Below are 12,261 nucleotides of genomic sequence, written 5' to 3' on the forward strand. Positions count from 1 at the left end.
CCCTTTACTGAATGAGGGAGGCAACCTAGTGACCGAGGATGTGGAAAAAGCTAATGTACTCAATGATTTTTTTGCCTCTGTCTTCACGAACAAGGTCAGCTCCCAGACTACTGCACTGAGCAGCACAGTATGGGGAGAAGGTGACCAGCCCTCTGTGGAGAAAGAAGTGGTTCGGGACTATTTAGAAAAACTGGACGTGCACAAGTCCATGGGGCTGGATGCGCTGCATCCGAGGGTGCTAAAGGAGTTGGCGGATGAGATTGCAGAGTCATTAGCCATTATTTTTGAAAACTCATGGCGATCAGGGGAGGTCCCGGATGACTGGAAAAAGGCTAATGTAGTGCCCATTTTTAAAAAAGGGAAGGAGGAGGATCCGGGGAACTACAGGCCAGTCAGCCTCACCTCAGTCCCTGGAAAAATCATGGAGCAGGTCCTCAAGGAATCAATTATGAAACACTTAGAGGAGAGGAAAGTGATCAGGAACAGTCAGCATGGATTCACCAAGGGCAAGTCATGCCTGACTAACCTAATTGCCTTCTATGATGAGATAACTGGCTCTGTGGATGAGGGGAAAGCAGTGGATGTGTTATTCCTTGACTTTAGCAAAGCTTTTCATACGGTCTCCCACAGTATTCTTGCCGCCAAGTTAAAGAAGTATGGGCTGGATGAATGGACGGTAAGGTGGCTAGAAAGCTGGCTAGATCGTCGGGCTCAACGGGTAGTGATCAATGGCTCCATGTCTAGTTGGCAGCCGGTTTCAAGCGGAGTGCCCCAAGGGTCGGTCCTGGGGCTGGTTTTGTTTAATATCTTTATTAATGATCTGGAGGATGGTGTGGACTGCACTCTCAGCAAGTTTGCAGATGACACTAAACTGGGAGGCGTGGTAGATACACTAGAGGGTAGGGATCGGATACAGAGGGACCTAGACAAATTAGAGGATTGGGCCAAAAAAAACCTGATGAGGTTCAACAGGGACAAGTGCAGAGTCCTGCACTTAGGACGGAAGAATCCCATGCACCGCTACAGACTAGGGACTGAATGGCTGGGTAGCAGTTCTGCAGAAAGGGACCTAGGGGTCACAGTGGACGAGAAGCTGGATATGAGTCAACAGTGTGCTCTTGTTGCCAAGAAGGCTAACGGCATTTTGGGCTGTATAAGTAGGGGCATTGCCAGCAGATCGAGGAACGTGATCGTTCCCCTTTATTCAACATTGGTGAGGCCTCATCTGGAATACTGTGTCCAGTTTTGGGCCCCACACTACAAGAAGGATGTGGAAAAATTGGAAAGAGTCCAGCGGAGGGCAACAAAAATGATTAGGGGTCTGGAGCACATGACTTATGAGGAGAGGCTGAGGGAACTGGGATTGTTTAGTCTCCAGAAGAGAAGAATGAGGGGGGATTTGATAGCTGCTTTCAACTACCTCAGGGGGGGTTCCAAAGAGGATGGAGCTTGGCTGTTCTCAGTGGTGGCAGATGACAGAACAAGGAGCAATGGTCTCAAGTTGCAGTGGGGGAGGTCTAGGTTGGATATTAGGAAAAACTTTTTCACTAGGAGGGTGGTGAAGCACTGGAATGCGTTACCTAGGGAGGTGATGGAGTCTCCTTCTTTGGAGGTTTTTAAGGCCCGGCTTGACAAAGCCCTGGCTGGGATGATTTAGTTGGGAATTGGTCCTGCTTTGAGCAGGGGGTTGGACTAGATGACCTCCTGAGGTCCCTTCCAACCCTGATATTCTATGATTCTAAGTGCAAAGTGGGCATAAAATGCTACCAAATTAGAACTGGGGTAGATGATTACATAAGTGCATTGCAGTGGAAAATCAGGTCCATTGGGTTCTTTGGTGGTTTCCCATTCAAATATTAGATACATTTTTCCATCATGCAAAAAAGGCTTCCCCCCCCCAAATTACTTGTTCCAGAAATCAAGTGTCCAAGTTCACTTGCACTGTTGACTGGGAGTACAATTGATCACTTCCTGCATGCAGCTACCTGCACATAGCACCATTAACAATTTTAGAGCCATATCATATACAAGTTGTCCCAACTACTCCTAATTCTCCCACAAATATATTCTTTTTTCAGTGGACTATATCAGGAAATTGGAAGTTAAAATCTGCTAGATATTGGGTAAAATTTTCAAAAGCGTCTATGTGAGTTAGGAGCCTAAATTCCATTTTCTAAATTGACTTGGGCCTAGATCAGTGGTGGGCAACCTGCGGCCTATCAGGGTAATCTGATTGCAGGCTGTGAGACATTTTTCTGGCTTTGACCATCTGGAGGCATGGCCCCCCGCAGGTCACAGTGGCTGGGAACAGCGAACTACGGCCACTGGGAGCTGCGGGGGGCTGTGCCTGTGGACAGTCAACTTCAGCAAAATGTCTTGTGTCCCACAGTCAGATTACCCTGATGGGCTGCAGATTGCCCACCACTGGCCTAGATCTTCAAGTATTTAGGCACCAAACTTCCATTGAAATCAATGGGAATTAATACTTTTGAGCCTACGTTTCATTGAAAGTCAGTGGGTGCTCTTGAAAATTTTACCCATTATTTGTAAAAGCATTTAAAGAGCTTGTCTACACAGAGATGCTCAGGAAAGTTAATCCAAATTAACTAAATGTGTGAATTCAAAGTGGATTAGTTAAACTTAATTAAACCTTGTGTGGACACTCTCTCATTCAGAATTAAAGTGGCCTTAATTCAGTTTAGTTTAATTCACTTCCAAAGCTAAATTTAATTTAGCTAAACTGATTTAAGACTACTTTTAATTCTGAATGAATATCCACACAAGGGTTTAATGCTATTTAACTAAAACATTTTGAATTCACACATTTAGCTAATTTGGATTAATTTTCCTGAATGTTTCTGTAGACACGCCCTAAGTAATAGTTATTAAATCACTGATAGAACCCTACCAAAGACAAGACATCATGACATGAATAGAAGCTGCACATTACCCTGGGATGCAGTTTGCAGAATAATACCTCACATAATAGGGTCTGCTTCAAAGACAAGCATTCAAGCTTATTGATATTTATGGGAAACTTGTTTACAATTGATGGAACTTTTTGTACATTACCCAAGATTTACCAGCTAGTTTCTTGTTTTGGACTTAATTTTCCAGAAGTCAGCAAAATTAGAGACACATCTGCACCTTGGTGCAATCGTCATCAACAAGACTATTCATCTTCATCATATCTTTCTGGTATATCTCTGTACCTAGCACTGAAATTACAACAATTCATATATCCCCTCAGTTAACCAGTCTTCGCATAAGTGAAAACCATCCTGGGAAGAGCTTACCATAAATAAAATTCACAGTTCTATAAAAACATACTTGATATTATATATAATATTGATATTGGCTAACACCATATTAGCACACTTTACGTATTTCTCTTATCTAGCAGTATATATGTTTTGCCAGACACAGAAGCATCTTGTTAGGCTTCAGCACAGATAACATTGTACCTGGTGCATATTTCACAAGCCTCTACAAAGACCCTGAACATACAGAGAATAGAGGTACAAACAGGAAAGAGATTGCAACCGTTTAGCTATCTGTATAAAGAATTCTGTGAGTACAATTCATGGATACAAAGCATTTTAAAAATATGATATATCCTATTTACTTCTAGCTACCTGCTGTAATTGTACAACACAGCTTGTTCAATCACATATGTAGTTTAGTTACTACATCTGTTTGGAGACCTGATTTCACATTCTATTCTCTACATTGGAAACTGCTCCTGTAGCATCAGAACAGTGATTCCCCCCGCCCCCACTTCAGCTTTAATCTAATCATAGAGTGCTATAGCATATGTGGTTTACAACACTCTCTAAAAGCAGAAAAGACAAGGACTGCGAAGGCATAAAACTAATATACCCTCCCAAAGAAGTGATCTGTCCAAGACAAAGTTGAGAACTCTACCCACAGATAAAAAGAGGTAAACAGAGGACCTAGTGCCATTAAGCCTCTTTTATTAACATTAGCCAGGGCCGGCGCAACCCATTAGGCGACCTAGGCGGTCGCCTAGGGCGCTACAATTTGGGGGGCGGCGACTGCGGCAGTATTTCGGTGGCGGGACCTTCCGCCGCCTCTGTGGGGGGCGGCATCTCGGAGAGGGACCTTCCGCTGCCTAGGGTGACAGAAAAGCTGGCGGCGCTCCTGACATTAGTTACACTTAAAAGAACAACAATGAGGGGAAAGCCCATGGGGAAGACAAGATTATTATACTGCAAAAAGTATTTTTTCCTTTAAATTATTGTAACAAATGCAAAATCCTATTATGTGTGTTTTCCCCCAAAAAATCATGTAGCTTTTTTTAATGGTCCAATAGTCACATAAAATATGGTTTTAATTTGAAATGAAATAAAAAGTAAATAAACTGTGCTTGGCATGGAACAGATCCATGGTATATTTCATGATGTGAATGAAAAATCTAGAAAAAATATTTAAAAATACTAGAGAATTTTAAAGCAGGAGGGGGGAAGGCCCTAGTTAACTTATTATAGGAGTTAGTGATAGAAGGGATGTAATATCTTAAACTTAAGGAATGTCTCCACAAGTAACTTATGGTAACTCATAATGTCACAACAGCCAGCATTAAAGATTATAATTCACTGTATTACAAAAGCAGACTTTTATTAGTTATGGTAAAAGTTAGTCAATAATAATAATTATTAATAAACAACTTAAAGGAATGTCATGGTTGGAATTACCATTTTGAGAAACTCTGTAGTATAACAGCATCTGATGCAGGAATGGCTTATTACCTGTGCTAAAAAAGCAACTAGTAGGGACAGATGAATAGGTTTGGATAAAAGAGCAACGAACCTGAACTTTCACCCAAAATGCAAACCAACCCCTTTTGGGGGTTGAAAAATTAAGATAATTTTTATATATATTTTACGACTTCTCTCACAGTTCTGACCAGACTCATCATGAAAACATTAAAACATATATATACTTTTAATGTTTTCATGATGAGTCTGGTCAGAACTGTGAAAGAAGTCATAAAATATCTTGAAAAAATGTTATCTTTCTACCATGACCACATGTAGGAAGTGCCAGTAATAAAAAAAGTGCATAATAGTTCTCAAATGAAATGTAGCATAAATAAATACATAAAAATATAACTCCAGGCTATAGTTTACCACAAATATTTCTAATGTTTTGGTGTAGTAATGATTTGAGTTTTATTAAGAAACATTCCACATTTCAAGGTTTTGTATGTTTCCCTGATATGAAATGTCAAATATATGGTGTGTGTGTGGTGGGGGGGAGTAGGAAATCATCAAGCCCATTTTGAGTTTAAATCGCCCCTGAAATTTTTCAGGGTTTTATTATTTTCTGTAAAATTGGTCCAATATTGCAACGTTGAAACAAAATATGAAGGCCTCAGACTTCAAGAATTTTTAATTTCATTGTACATTCACAGCCTTAAAGGGGATCTCTTCTTATGACCTTTCTGTCCTGTTTTGCTGCATCAACAGCTTCAGATATTATGGATAAGTGCCTGCACTTTGGGTACCTCTAAACCAAACTTCACAACCAAACTTCTTCAATTTTGCACATTAGTGATAACCGGCAGGTGTCTTTTCTGCACAAAGAATGGCACTGGCATGTGAAACCTATTGGTTAAAATCAATGGAAGTATCTTTACAAAATCAGATTAATTCTTTTGCTGGGCACTGTACCTTGTTCTTGGAGGGATATGGTTAAACGGTGTTCTAATAGGCTTCTTTCATATCTGTAATCCTACACAGAGTTTTGAAAATTGAGTTGACATATTATTGCAGGCATGGGGCCTGATCATGTGTGACGAGATGCCACTGACAAAGCTCTCAATGACTTCAGTGGGAACAGGATCAGAACCATGATTAAATATCCAGATTTTAGAGGGTTCACCTACTGAATGAGTACAACTTTGAAAGGGTTATAAAAAGGAGAAAGAGAGAGAGAGACGGGGAGAGAGAGGGAGATAACTGGTCCATATCCACAGGAACAAATATTATTTATTCTCCTTGTCAGGCTCAGAGGCAGTTCTGACTTCTCCCTTCCCCTCAGAATCTGAGCCACTACTGATCTTTCTCTATTGGGGAAGCTTGGCTGCTTTGGCTGGAAATTAACAGGCACAGATGGACTCACCAGCTGCACGTTGTTGGCTTGATAGTAGCTCATGATCTTTAGCAGTGAAAGAAGAGAAAGGGATAGTGAATGTTCAGTGCTGGCATTCAGTATGGGTACCAGAGCTTTTTTTTTTTTTTTTTTAGTGTTAGATGTTAATTCCCTAGTAATGCTGCTTAGAGCAGTTATTGCAGCAACAGCAAAGCAGGTAATTTCAGTTGATGGAACAGTGTGATGCAATGGCTCCGAACAACTTTCTTTTTTGTGGTTTCTCCTTGTGTGCCCATATGTATTTGTGGCTCTCTATCAGAGCTTCAGTTTTAAAGTTGGAATTTTCTTTCTTTTCTGTTTCTGATGGTTTAAGCAAACAAGTCCTGGGGACAAAAATCACCAGAGAGAGAATTACTTCAGTGTCTTGGGCTACATCAAACTTAAACCCTTAGTCTCACACGGGCAGTGTTCCGCACTGGACAGAGCACTGAACTAGGACTCAGGAAACTTGGGTTCTATTTCTGACTCTACCACTGACCTGTTCTGTGACCTTGCGTGTGTCACTTCCTCTTTTTGTGCCTCAATTTCCCCACTTGCAAAAATGAGAATAATGATCTTGACCTCCTTTGTAAAACTCTTTGAGATCTATTGATGGAAAGAACTATATAAAAGTTAAGTGTTACATGATTAAAACATTATAGTTGGGGTCCTTTTGTTGTCATCTCTGCATTTGAATCTTGGAGGTACTTTGTAGAAATACTTCAGGATTGGTTTATTTTTTGTTTAATGAGAGGTTTTCCTTTCTTCTCTTTTCTTATTACTTTATTTTGAACTGAGATATTGTAAATGAAGAGGTCTCTGCTCTGCTCTTGGTCTTCCAAATGCATATTTGGACTTCTCAATGTGTCTAGTATTCTTATATACACAAATATTCTGGAAAGGAAGAATGTTTTTTTCCCATTTTGGGCAATTCCCACCAAACTCCATGGGAATCTTGCCATTGACCTCTGGTTTGTTCAGAGCACAAAGAAAATACATTTATTGTAATAAACAATGCTGTGTGAGCCTCCTCAGGGGCTTTCTTACTTTCTAATACTGATCATACTAATGAAGATAGTTACCCAATTACAATTCAGTCCAATGTAAGTTAAAAATGCTTTTAGCTTTACTTAGGGTTGCCTTGTAATTTTACAGTCTGCTCTGTGTAAGGGGCCATCTCAGCCACATGGGCCAGTATTTCTGGGTTAGGGGCAGAGTCAAGGATCCACCCATTTCCTGTGCCTGCTCACCCATTTTCCACCCAACTGCATGGGTAGGGGAATGACTTTCCCATGAAGGCTGCCCTCCCCTCCCATCCTGTGCTGTGATCCATGAGGTGGGTAGTTTATGCAAATGAGTAAGGTGTGTCTCATCTCCTTAATACCCATGCAGTGTCATAAAACAGGCCCCAATCCTCTCAATTATTTTGTTATGTATAGGAGAACACATCTGAATGTAAGATGATTATGAAAATATGGGGACTACCACATTTTGTGACATGTGCCATGTGTCTTAGTGAAGGTATGTCATACTCTGGTTTGTTCGCTGAGAAATTCCACAACCTAGATGTTAAGTCACAGCTGAAAACGTTTGTCACAATATAGTGTTATTTTCATTAATAGGCATAGCATGAAACACTGATAAGCATGCATCCCTACCTGCAAGGTTACTGTATTGATAAGTATTACAATTTGTCATTTTCAGAATAGGATATGGGGAATAGTGGTATGCATACTTACACAGTAAATTATACTATCTGTTCATATTTCTTGGCTAAACTCTGGCTTGCAATTTTAACCAACAATTTCGCATCTCTCACCTATTAATCTCAGTAACCATGATGGCATATGTTGTGTCTAAAAAAGAAAAGGACATGAGACCATAGTGATGTGGACAAGCAGGGTGGAAGCAGGTGGTAGATAAAAAAGCACATAATTAGAGACCCATGTATGGCCATGGGTTAGACACTGGTTATATCTGGCAGATATGAGAACCTAACTGTATTTGGCAAATAAAAAAAAAAACATATGTGAATGTGAAATATGAAAATGTAACACAGAAACAGAACTTCTGAAGACCTCCACTCCCAATTGCATGTAGAGATGCACATTTTTTAGCTATTCCTTTTTTTAGAAGAAAGTTCATAATTTTGTCTGTTTCTGGATTCAGTAAGAAAAAAGAAAAATACCTTGTTTCCCCATGAAATTGGATGAACAATTATATATCACTGCAGGAAGGGAATTGTTTTTCATAAATAGTTATCTTAGTTGTGATATTCTTCACCATTTTACTCAAATCTGGTAGCTGCGGTTACTTTTTATCAAGCACCAAAGAATTGCATGTCAGTAGTAGTAACTACATCTGTGAATCAGCATATGAGAGCTTAGCTTATAATATCACTTTTCTGTGATTAAGAAGCTTTATATCAAGGCTTTTCACTGACTCTTACAAAATCTGTGGCTTGCTCTAAGTTATTAGATATTGAAGTAGTTCATATTTTTATGCATTATAGGAAGCATGAAAAGTATTAGCTCCAGAAAGCTTACTTTAAATTTATTTTAGCATTTTGAAAATGGCTTTCACTTCTTCATCAATGTACTTGTCAAGGGATCCCATTACATTAAGTCTGATAAATAAACAAGATAGCATATTGCACTGGCTATGTAACAGGCCTGTTTGACAGTGAAACATTTTGAAATGCATACTTGACAAAAGAGAAAAAAATGAAAAATGAATACAAGCCCATATTATGTGCCAAATGACCAACTGTAATGATTGATAGACCTATTTAAATGAATAATTGTGCTTTGTACTGAACAAGTATACTTTATACAATAGCTATGTATAGTGCAGTTGGGAAACCTTATTTGGAGATGTAAAAGACAACTGAAAAAAAAAAAAAGAATAATGGATAACCCAGGCCACACTACAAGGTAAAGCATGCACTCTACCTGGAATTTCTGGTGAAGTTATAAATTATCACAAAACTCAAATGTTTTATGGGGTCAGGAGAAACTGCTGGATTTTCTTCTTGCTTCAATATTCTTTCATTTAAAAATATAATTATATTATATGGTTCAGAGGGAATAAACAACTAAGCTGCACTGACATTTATGAAGTCACTTTTTTTTTTCCTTTTAAAAAAGCTTAGGTTTTGTTTTAAATATTATTTGTTCTGCCGGTCCTTTTAGATTCTCAAATTAGATTAAAGAGTGCATGAAGTTTCCAAGAACAGTATACCTTATTGAATTCTTCTCAATATGACAATTGGCAAAGGAGGCTGGAAGCATCAGCTCCGTACTAGACCTGGGCAACATTCTCTAGGCTTTTTTTTTCACTGAAAAATGCAGATAGGGGTCGACTGAAACATTTCACAAATTTGTGTCAAATTCACCAAATTATTTCAGTTAGAAACCAAAAATCAGAAGAAATTTAAATGTCTATTTTGACAGTTGGAAATGAAACATTTAAGCTTTTGAATCAAAACACATTCTCACTGATTTATTTTTTAAATATTAATATTTTTAAAAGGTTAAAAAGCTCAAACAAAATTAAACATTTAGTTTTTGATCAGATAAAACACTTCATTCAGTCTAAAAGGATTTTTATTTTTTTTACTCTTGCTGAATTTAAAAAAACACTGTTTTGGGTGAAACTATTTAAAAAAAAAATATGTGACCACTGTACCAAAAGATGGTTAATATAGTTCTACTCCGTGGTCCTCACCCAGACCCTCACTTTGCATACTAGCCTTCTATTTTATGCTATTTCTCCCATTATTCCTCTCCCACACATACAAACCCATTTCTCCTGAGCTCCCCTCACATCTGGCTATTCATCCTGATTCTATGTCCCCTTCCATAAGACTTGCCTACTGGGTTCAGCGGAAGACCTGAGGAAAAATTATATTAAATATGCATATGAATTACATACATTCCACCCATCAGTCTTCTTCTCATCCTAAACTTCTAGCCCTGACTCCTGTTATTCATACACTTCTGTTCTCTTTTATCATATTCAAGCTGCCATCTTCTCCACACAAATACTAACACATACACTCCCAGCCTAAGTTCCCTCTAAGTTGCGTGGCCGCCCAGCAGTCTGTCAAGGGACCCTGCCCCCAGTGCTGCGCTGCTCCTGCCCTCTGCCTTGGAGGCCCTGGCCTGCTGCTAGCCTCCTGCTTGCTGTGCAGAACGGGGGGAGGGAGTGGGTCACTCATGTCAGGGTACCCCATCTCCACGGGGGGCGGGGGTGAGAACAACAGGGCTCAGGAGTGGGATAGAGGGAGTTTGCTGGAAGCTGCTGCTGTGTCTGAACAAGCAGGTTTCAGACTGGTGAGTGCAGATTTACTTGAAGGGGCAGCATACATAAAGGGGCAATGCATCTCTCTCTCTCTCTCTCACTCACTCACTCACTCACTCACACACACACACACACACACACACACACACATGCTGTCTGTCTGTCTGTCTCTCTCTCTCTCTCTCTTTCATACTTACCTGCCAACACATACTTGTATTATTGTTGTTACTTTTTGATACTTCTTTCAAAGTGTGTTTATTTTAGTTTTTTGACTGGTCTATTCATTTCATAATTTTTATTTCTCTCTTACGCTTAGATCTTTGAATAATGAGTTCTAAAATGCCTAACATGTCCTGGATGGAGTAATGATGGTATTATTATTATATAATTATGGTAGCTTTTAGAAAAATATATATTATATCTAGGTTTTTTGTTTCTACTGGTGGTGCACATCCGCAGATTCCCTCGATGTGGTGCACATAACACAATTCATTCTGTACATGGATGGAAAACATTACAGGGAACATTGCTTCCAGCTGCCCCTCTCTCTCAATCATACACACAGCTACCATTGCCCAATTATCCAACAGAAGAGCATGTAAATTACTGAGACTGCTCAGTGACTGACTGACAGGTTAGTATTGGAGTTGCTATTAAGACCAAGGCAATATTACTTATCTGACATATTGTCAGCTCAAAAAGCCTAGGAAACATATTCCCATGCTTAGTGAGCCATAAATGGAAGCAGATTTTATCCTTGTGATGGGGCAGCTGCCCCTCACTGGCAAAAAGGGGTTAAAATCAGCCCTAGGGAGGCTACGCTGGAGGCAGCCAATCAGGGCCAAGTAGGCCCATATAAAAAGGGAGCTGCAAGGTGAAGGAAGGCAGTTTTCTGCTGGGAGCCCAGGGAGCAAGGACTGTGTCCCTGAAGGGCCAAGAGAACTGCCAGCACCCCTGGACAGAGCAGTGCTGCAAGCAGGGGCTGAGGAAGCCAGAGACACCTCCTGGCTGGCTGCCGGGGGGTTGCAGGCTGAGGCCCTGATAGAAGGGTAAAGAAGTTGCTGGAGCCATGCAGGAAGTGGCCAAACCATGGACCGCAGTTTGCCACTGGCAGGAAGTGGCTGAAAAGTGGACTGCAGGTCCCCCGGAAGGGGGGAGCACAGTGTGTGGCACAGCTGGAGGGCTGTGTTTCTGAAGAGGACGCCGTGTTCCTTGGAGAGATGTGGGTCCAAGAGTGAGAGTCACGGCAGCAACACACCATCCGAAGGGGGTGCACTCAACCACAGAGATAATTCTCAAGACAGGCTGAGAAAGCGGCAGAGTGGTAACTGAACCCTGTTACATTCCCATACTGGTTGCCTCATTGTTCTGGTTAGATTGTTGCCAGCAGATTACCATGCCTGGTGTGAGGGGGGAAAATGTACAGTAATGAAGGACACAATCCAATGAGGTGCTGAATTTCTGTTACTAGGTCTCAGCTCCCAGTGCCTTGAGGGTACTAATCTCCATGTAAAACCTAATCTGTAAATGCAGTCACCTTAAAAATTCTCAAAAAACCCCCAGAAGGCTGGATACTCTGGTAATAGCAGTGCACAACTCTGAGCAGGGGCTAAAGGTGGCTCTAAGACCGTTTTTGTGTGCCTTCAATCCCAGGGCCATTCCCAAGCTGCTTTATGTTCAGTTGCCTCAGTACACTAGGAGTCATTCTGGCCAGTGTGGGGCTTGGTAAAACACAGAAACTGTAGAGAGAGAGGCTGGAAGGGGAGCAGCTCCTACTACATAAGAAGTCCTCAAGCAGCCAGTTAA

This window comes from Terrapene carolina, unplaced genomic scaffold (genome assembly GCF_002925995.2).
Source record: "Terrapene carolina triunguis isolate 2854851 unplaced genomic scaffold, T_m_triunguis-2.0 Scaffold210, whole genome shotgun sequence".
NCBI lineage: Eukaryota > Metazoa > Chordata > Testudines > Emydidae > Terrapene > Terrapene triunguis.